This window comes from Euprymna scolopes, chromosome 35 (assembly GCF_053919585.1).
Source record: "Euprymna scolopes isolate OS-2025 chromosome 35, ASM5391958v1, whole genome shotgun sequence".
Classification (NCBI taxonomy): domain Eukaryota; kingdom Metazoa; phylum Mollusca; class Cephalopoda; order Sepiida; family Sepiolidae; genus Euprymna; species Euprymna scolopes.
In genome coordinates, this window is record NC_136516.1 from 34,041,867 (window position 1) to 34,051,561 (window position 9,695).

The window sequence follows — 9,695 nt, forward strand, 5'->3', positions numbered from 1 at the left end:
GTACTAAAATTTTTATTAGTGTTTGAAAATTGATTACAATTTTCAAATTAATTAGAGTTTTCGAAAAAAATGTTTATTACTGTTTATCTAACAACAACAACAACAAAATGCATGCTTGCTTAAATCAGTGAGTTTACGAGGAGTACAAAAGTACGGTTTCAGATATTTTTTTATTAGACGTTATTGTCAGGATTTATTTCATTTTATTTTTTGTTGAATTAAAATAAAATTATATTTATTATTTAATTTAATGTTATTTTATGTTAAAAGCCGGTCTAGCTGTATCGCCGATTGACCAATCAAAATGCTTAATTTTTTTTGCGTCATATCGCAATTCATTTTTATTTAATAACATCCTTCATTATGTTTTTATTTTTAAAAATTCACGTGAAAAAAAGAAAACCACACACGAATACATACAACGTATTTTATTTAATTTATTTTACTTACTTTGAATATATAACCAGAAATGAGCAAATGTGAGAAAACAAAAAATCGCGGTCTCGGCAGTCTACCCGAGAAATTAAAATTCATTAGGTAAGCGGAACAGAACACATCAAAGGGAAATTTTAAAAGCTAAAAATTTAATTAATTTATTATTTTTTTTAATTATTTTTAGGTAAAATCTAGTTTTGTTTTATATTTAGAATCCAACCTAATTTTTAACCAATGCAGACAAAGCTATATTATGTGACTCGTCACGAAACGGAGATGTTATATTCCAAAAATCACAGTAAATTGATCCAGTAGTTTTATATTTAACTAAGAAATCAAATTTTTGTTACGTAAGCAAAAAGGGACTGGCTCGCGTTGCTATCTTGAAAAGAAAACAAGGTCAGATGAACCCACAATGATTCAAAATTTGCGAGGTCAGCCTTGTAATGCTAATGATTTCACATTATTCACTTTAATCGTTTAAAAATTATTTTCTTTATAAAAATAAAACTACTTGTTCAATTTACGTGATTTTTGGAACACGGCATTTGTGTAGTTTTGTTTTAAAACCCCTTAGTTTTTCTATTTTTTGTATTTTTGTCCTTTTAACTATTTTGACTAAATTACAATTTTCAGAATGTAAGAAGAGACATAATGTTTCCACAGTCACGCGAGCCATGAAAGCCAACAAACTGAAAGTCAAAGACTTGATTTTCACCCTTCATTTGGGTTCAGCAGTTGAACCCATAAAAACTCCGGATTCGAAACCTGAATCTCTTGCATGCAAAAGGAAGTACTTTGCCTCTTGAGCAACCACGCACACACATCTATTAACTAAAACAGATCAAGCAAACTGCAGCGAAATCCAATTATGGAATGAACCTAATTCGTCTCCAATAAGATTGCTTGACTGTGGAATTAAATGATATAGGGTGTTGTTCTTAAAGGATCAGGTAAATGGTGTAGGAATTCTTAAGTATGACAGCCAATGTGGAGCACAGCATATATAAGGGTTAAAAAAATCCAACACAGACTTAGCCCAATCTCATTATAAATTTATTTCAACCCTATGCGGACCTCATCAGACGAGATGAACAAGTCAGATCTTTAGCTGACTTAAATATATATAATCATTTAATTAATTTATTTAATTCTTTTTTTTATTCATAATCACCCGAAACAAGGTAAATTGCCACTGAAGCTTAAGAGTTATCATGAATTAAGGACCATGCTAACAGGGACATTTCAAGTAGGGAGTTGAGCAGCAAGATGTCTGTTCGCTTTACATTTAAATTTCTGCAGATTAGTAGAGTCGGAGAAGCAAGAAACAGGGAATAAATTCCAAAATTTAAAGCTTTGAGGGAAGGCATTTTCAGAGTAGAAGGTTCTCCGTCATTGGAGAACTTCTATAGTGAAGAGGTGGAATTTTGCTGCTTGTCAGGTTAGTCAGGGGGTATTTATATTAAGCAGGCACTAATGCTACAGGTTCGTTGGATCACATTCCATTAAAGTACTTGTAAAAATAACCACAGAAATGCAACATTGTGGCGATAGTACAGGGGTTGGTTGACAGTGCAGGACTTTTTTTTTTTTTTTTTACAAAGGAGTCACTACTTATCAAGGCCTGGAGGCCACTCGAGGATAAATGTACAGTAGTCAATGAAAAAATGTCATAGTAATTGTTAGGAGTGAAAATTTGGTAAATTGGATTAATTAAGGGATGGCTCATCAAGACTTGTTCACATTGGACTTGAAGACGACCATATTGTAGTCAGTTAGAAAGCAGGAAAACGAAACAGAGGTCCATAGGCATGTAGTTCTAAGAAAGAAGCTTTGATCATGGAATCTACGTTTAAGTTTAGGCACAGATAAAGAATGGGGGAAATTATTGATAATGGTTTTAGCGAAACAAATGTTTTTCATGAAAGTCAGGCCGGGGGGGGGGGCATAGATTGGAGCTCAGACGAACACTTGCAATGAAAATAATGATAAAGCAGAGACAGGCTCGCAACGTCTCTTCTGTGGGAAAAGAGGTTGCAGGAAAGAGAAAAGGGCATCCCTCACTAGGCTACAAAGTCTGTTTTGAACTCTGTCAAGGTAGGATAAGCTGTTTCTAGCAGCTCCCTGTCCAGATGTGGCAACAGTACTCCATCCTTGGACGTACTTGGCTCTTATACAGTTAGAGATTGCAATCAGCAGTGAGATATTTACTGGAGCAGTAGAACGATCCCACCATTTTTCCAGCAGCCTTGGCAAGAGATTTGATGTACATGTTCCATCTCAGATCAGGAGTAAAGGTCAGATCCAGAAGCTTGTTAAAAACATAAGTTGCCCAAAACGAGAGCTGTTCATTTTATTTGATGCCAGATGGTGATCAGAGTGTTGATGATGTAAAAATAGAAGCTTGGTTTTAGATGCATTAAAATTAACCAGTCACCTCTTTCCCCATTGCACCATGTGCTCAACATCAGAGGAGAGAGGATCAGAGAGAACTTTGTCATTTATGGCCTTTGAAGTGTTGCCATAGATGGTAGTGTCATCAGTATAAATGTTTACGAATGATCTTAGGATGTGACTTTGGGAGATCATTTATGTAGATCAGGAAGAGAGTTGGGCATAGAATGGACTTCTGAGGACTCCAGCATTAATACTGCCCATCAACCACTACTCTTATGAACCTATCAGAGAGAAATGATTTAATAATTGAAAAGACATTTCTAACTATACTGTAGCTAGAGATTTTGTAGAGTAGACCTTTATGTCAAACCCTATCAAAGGCATTTGATATGTCAAGGGTAATCACCCTAGAAAGGAAGCCTCCGTTGACAGATTTGCTAATCCTATGAGATATATGGAAAAAAAGAAAAGGAAATTATAACGGTAAAACAAAACAAAATATTTCATTTCTTGAAGCAATGGAAAATTGTAGATAAATATATGGGAGACAGTTATGCATAAATTACACAAAAAAACGAATCACGGAAAAAAGTCATAAATATGACATACTTGTTAAAAAATTAATGAAACTGGGCTGAAATGATTGACAAAAATTCATAACTGAAAGAAAAACCTACAATCGCATATACCAACAACGTGAACACTTACCCAGAAATAAACCAAAACAAGGATCAAATTAAATCAACACAAAAAAACGATAGCAGTAAACCAAACAATGGTGCTTATTTCGATCAATAAATTTTTGTTTGAACTGATATATATTCATCTGAATATAAAAGTTAAAAGCCGCACAAATTTTCTTGTCACCCTGATAATTTCATTTTAATTTGACAAACTTTTTAATGGTTTACCTTTATGTACCGTATCCAAGACTTTCATAAGCTTATAAGTATCTTCTTTGCATTATGACAGTATAGAAGCAGCCATTAAACTTTTCTTGAATAATGGGTTTATTTTTATTTTTACAGATATCAGAAGAGTTCCAAGCTATGGATTTTTAAGAAAACAAGCAACAGATTTGATCAGAGCCCCTTTCTGAATTAACACCGATGAAAACTATTTGGAATTAACAGTTCAATGAAAAGGAAATACCTTGATTTTTACCTATTATTTAAATGGCATATCAATCTTTTTGGGGGAGTTATTTCATGTTGAAATACAATACTTTTTATAAATGAGTCATTGATTGGTTTGGTGTGTTTGTTTTACGTCATATCAAACGTTTTTAGGTTATTTAAACTTATAAACTACTGATTGTTTTGATTTATTTTATGGCATCTCAACTCTTTTAAAACAATAAAGAACCACTGATACCTAGTTTGATATTAGCCCTTGGTAGGTTATGTTGGCTTCCTCCAAAAGAGGAAGTTTACAGAGAATATCAGATTCACAAACTGTCCCCAGTCGCATGTATATTCCGGTCACGATGATATACAACACCTAGCATTTCCAGATGGTTACCCATATGGAACTTGTCAGACTCCACATTGCTTAACTTCGGTGATCTAATAAGAACCAGTGTGTCACTGAGATTTTTTTCGGGTGTTTGCTTAACCCTCTATGATCTAAATTATGATGTAGATGATTAAAAAAATATTTATTGTTAATTTTAGATGGTGGCATACTGAATGTAAGCGATAGACAGTTGCAATCTGGAGGTATCTGCCATCAGTCCAGATACTGAACTAATATGTACAAGGTGTGTTTGAATCAGTTCCCACTTTATTTATGCCATTATATTCAATTATTTACGACTGAACAAATTTGTCCAACCAGGTCATAAAGGGTTAAATGTCATCACTCTTTTGTTTGCAATTATTTTTATAAAAGTCTGCAAGAAGTGCCACTTAACCAAGAGCACAGCTCTAATCACGCAATTATTTAAATCAGCTTGTCTATATCTAAGCTGGAGCGCCAATGGGTCGCAAAGATTTTAATGAATGCCATATCCGGCATTGCATGCTGTATGAATTTCATCGAGGTAATAATGCAGCAAGGACGACAAGGAACATTTGCGCTGTCTACCCAGGGTCGATAACTGTACGTAAATGCCAGCGATGGTTTAACAAATTTAAAAACACTGACTTTGATCTTACCGACAAGCCTCGATCTGGAAGGCCCAGTGTTTTGGACAATAACCTGCTAAAGGCATGTATCGAAGAGGATCCGTGTCAGAGCACACGCGATCTGGCAAAACGGTACAATGCGTCCCCTTCAACGATACATGAACATCTCAGACAAATTGGAAAAGTATCAAGAGAGAGGATTTGGGTCCCGCTTGATGACCCCGCTAAAAATTTAAGCGAAGGAGAAACGTTCGGTCAACTAGAAAATTCAGCTCAGCCAGAATGAAAGTGAAATAAATTATCAGATTTGTCGTCAATAAGAACAGATAATATGAAGATGTCTTGTTTTATTGATGAAAATGGTATTTCGAACCGATTGACAGATGAACAGAGTATTTTATGCAGAGGCTTGGGACATACATATTTTTATATCTCTAGGATCTTGAGTTTATTTTTTGCAGCCTTGTAAGTCTCGCTTCCGTTATTTTCTCCTTTAATCCTCACATTCCATGAGCGATGTTTCTGACAAAGGGGGAAGAATTGCTGCTTTATAGGTCAGAATCTATCTATCCAGCTAATACTTATCGTTGGTTAATATTTACTTTTTATCTTAGCTCCTTACATCAAATAACTTCCTGCCTTGTCTGAATTGAGTTCCATTAAAGATGAAAAAAAGAAAAGATCAGGAGTTCAGCAACAAGAATTAATAATCTGAAGATTTTTTTCACTGAATCGCAAAATGAAGACATCTTCATTTGGCAATGAAAATAGTATTTTGAACAGGCAAATGGATGGAATTTCTTATGAAGAACATACATATCTACTTAGGTTCTCATCCTGATTTCTCCCTATATCAAAAAACATATATCAAAAAACAAAAATAAAGAAAAATCAGTGTGATGTATATTCCCTTGAGACAACGAAAATATTGTATTCCAAAAGTCATATAAACTCATTAAATAGTTTTCTTTTTAACTAAGAAAACCAAATTTTATGAGTAAGTAAAAAACGACTGTGTCATGTTGCTATCTTCAAAATTATCTCAAGAAGCAAGGGAGATAACTCAACAATAATTCAAACTTGTGAGAGTTATATGTTTTAATGTCTACGAATCCCCATTAACCGTTTAAAAATGGTTTTCTTTATAAAAATAAAACTGCTTGGTCAATTTACGTGATTTTTGGAATATGATGTTTTCGTTTAGTCACGGGTACATACATCATGAAGATTTTTCTTTATTTTTGTTTTTTAATATAGGAGGAATTCTGAAAAAGAACCAATATATCTTTAGAAGAGTTTTACACCTCAGTGCCAATCATGGTGTCCACAGAACTCAGCGAAAGATGTACCATAGTTGCTTTCATTTCACGAGAAGAAGGACATATTCTCTGTCTGATTCTGCTCATTGTAACAACAAGCCAGAGGTGGTAGTGATGATGTCTACTGTATCCAGATTCAAAGTCGCCTAGGGCAAACATTCAAATGGTATATAAACATACACATTTTCTAATTGTCTTTACACGTGGCTATTTTTTTTTTTTTTTTTTTTGCTAATAACTTTGAATTGAATCTGAAATGAATTTGTCCGCAATGGCCTATGATGTAGTGGATAAAGTACTTGGTAAAATTCAGTTATAAGTTATACTCTTCTGGAGGTTGAAGGTTCAATCCTCAGTGCAGGCAATACTCAAAATACAATTACAAATTACTTAGGATTTGTACCCGATCATGGCTGATGGACCAAGAGCATTAAAGGATCAAATAAACGGTTTTGTTCAAAATTCTGTCCATATTCCTGAATTCTACAGAAAAACTCCAGACTTTGGTTAGATATACCTGAAAATGGTCAGGGGTTACATCAACTGAAATGCGAAAATAACACTCAAGATGAGAACAGTAGTCCAAAGAAATCAAATAATATGAATAATCAATCCAATTTAGAAATATGAAAAATACCAGTTGTTAGATTCAAGTCTGGCTGTCGGGGAATTTTTATCAACCATATTTCATCTGACATCTGGTTTCTCAGGTTAACTGACTACAGCCCTCTTAACTTTGTGCAAAAAAAAGACACCAATGGATCCAGGTGTAACATGAAGGATGTTAATGGCTAGGATCACAAATGCTTTTGTGTTAAATTTTTATAGTAATCTTGTGAACAAATAACGTCCTTGTTGTCAATATATTGATGGATGCAGGACTTTAACCCTTCTCTGTCCTGAAGGGTTGCAGAACTCTTTAGTGACAAAGTATTTTCTACACAAGGTAAATCAGCAGCAGCAGTCTTTTTTTTTTTTTTTTACATAGGCATTGCCACTTATTAAGGCCTAGAGACCACTCAAGGATAAGGGTTAAGAGTGTACAGTAGTCAATTGGACAATATAGTAATCATTAGTAATGTAAATTTGGTAAATTTATTAACACGTGGAACGGCTAATCAAGAACTTGTTTACGTTAGACTTGAAGACAACCATATTGTAGTCAGCTGGAAAGCAGGAAAACAGAAGACAATTCCACAGGCGTGCAGTTCTAAGGAAGAAGTTTTGTTCATAGAACCTATGTTTAGATTTAGGCACAGATAAAGAGTGGGGGGAATTATTGATAGTGGTTTCAGCTAGACGAGTGTTTTTTGTGAAAGTTTGGCGAGGGGGTACCATAGATTGAAGCTCAGTCGAACACTTTCCATGAAAATAATGATAAAGCAGACAAACTTTCAACATCTCTTCTGTATCCTTGAGTGATGAGAGTTGTGACAAAGCATACTGTCAAAAAATCCGACAACCATGTGTTGTGTTTTTTCCAGTATTTACTGACAAGGTTTAACACTTGCATCTTGTATATATATATATATATATATATATATATATATATATATATATATAGTAGTAAGTTATAAAATATATATGGCAATTTTATAACTTACTACCTAGCTCTACCTAGGTATTGAGCACTGTTGAAGTAAATACTTAAAGTTTACGCATAAATTTATACTTTCATATATTAATTTATGTGATTAAATGAAGTAGTCATATATATATATATATATATATATATATATATATATATATATGATATACTAGAAGATTTACCTGGTGTTGCCTGGTATTAAACATAATGTTAAATTCATTAAAAAAAATTAAATAAAAAAATGGAAAGAAACTGCATGCGAATATTATATTTTTTTTATAGTTCACTTTTTGTAACTAAAAACAATACTTGAGATGAGATTAAAACCAAAACCTAAAGACAGTGAGTCAAGTATGATAGCCATTAGGCCAGCTGGACACAATCTATAAAAACAGATTACAAACAGCTAAAAATCTGATGACTCATATGTACTAATTTTTCAATTTTGACCCGTTAGCAGCCCGTTTTTCCAGATGGAAACCAATGAAAAAGTTTTCTACATGTCTGAATATTCTATATACCAAATTTCAAGTCTGTAGATCAAAAATTCATTTAGTACATAGGTTGAGAATTGTCCGCACACATACAAATTCTCATTTATATATATATATATATATATATATATATATATATATATATACTAGTTGGCCACCCAGTCGTAAAATAGCAATTTTTAAGTAAGCCAGATATATCTTTTATTTGCCCGCTTTTAATGCCAATGAATGGATGGACTAAGATACTTAAAAAATGCTAGTTTTATTTCTGGTGTCTTTACCCCCCACGCACACACACACACACACCCCACCCCACTCTTTTTGCTGATGAGGAGACTTTGTTTTATAAAATCAAATGATAAAATTATTGTTCAAGACGTATTGTCTCTTTCAATAAAAACATCGTTTCCGAAGCGATCATACAATTTATTGATTTTGTTTGTTTTTCCTTTTAAAACCGATTTTTAATTATAAATTATGAATGATTTTGCTCAATATATATATAGTACTAACCTGAGTGCCTGGCGTTGCCCGGGTGTTTGGAGGTGTGTGTTGAGCAAAAAAAAAAAAGAGGTAGTAGGCAGGCAAGCAGGCAGGCTTGAACCCGTATCACGAAGGAGGAAAAGAATGTGAAAAAAACCTCTGATGTCTTTGCTGTTGTGTCCATCGCCAAACCGGAAGTGACGAAGGTTTAAATTAAGGCTAGGCAATCAAAAAGAGGGGGATGACCTTCGAAAATATTGGCGAAAAAAGCGACCCCTCCCTGTAGAAAAGTGCCAGATAAGAGTGAAGGAATTAATGTTTTTAGCCAATTTTTCAATATTTGTCGTCCAAAGGGTTAAGCTTCAAAACGATACCGATCTCATACATACATATAAACATACATACATACATTTAAACAGACATGTGAGAGTTATATTATAGATTACATGCTAACATAACACAGAATAGTTCTTAAGAATAATATTTTAATGGCATTATTATACTTATTACTAGCAGGGTGCCTGGGGTTGCCCAGTTGTAAAATATGTTTAAATATGATAATTTAATTAATGCAGATTTCGTATTTATTATTATTGGGCCTATTCTTTATTGATTATTATATTGTACCTAATATATACTTTTTTCAAAAGTAAAAAAAAAACAAATATAACTTGGGTGCCATCAGCTAGAATTGAAATCAAAGCGTTTAGCACTCCAGCCTTAGTCGTTACTGTTTAAGCTATCGTCAGATGGATAAGAAATAGTTAAAAATGAACAGACTTTAACATATAAATGTATATTTGTGCATGCATACAAAAGCACTTTAAGTCAACTTACGCTTGCCAAGTTCCAA

At 33.5% G+C, this 9,695-nt stretch overlaps 1 long non-coding RNA gene across 1 annotated transcript; it reads left to right on the forward strand.

Moving 5' to 3' along the window:
- Positions 1 to 97: 97 nt before the first annotated feature.
- LOC145259804 (uncharacterized) lies at positions 98 to 4,074 on the forward strand. The gene is made up of 2 exons (XR_013864208.1): positions 98 to 150; positions 3,861 to 4,074. It is a non-coding gene; the product is annotated as an uncharacterized LOC145259804 (long non-coding RNA).
- The last annotated feature ends 5,621 nt before the right edge of the window (positions 4,075 to 9,695 follow it).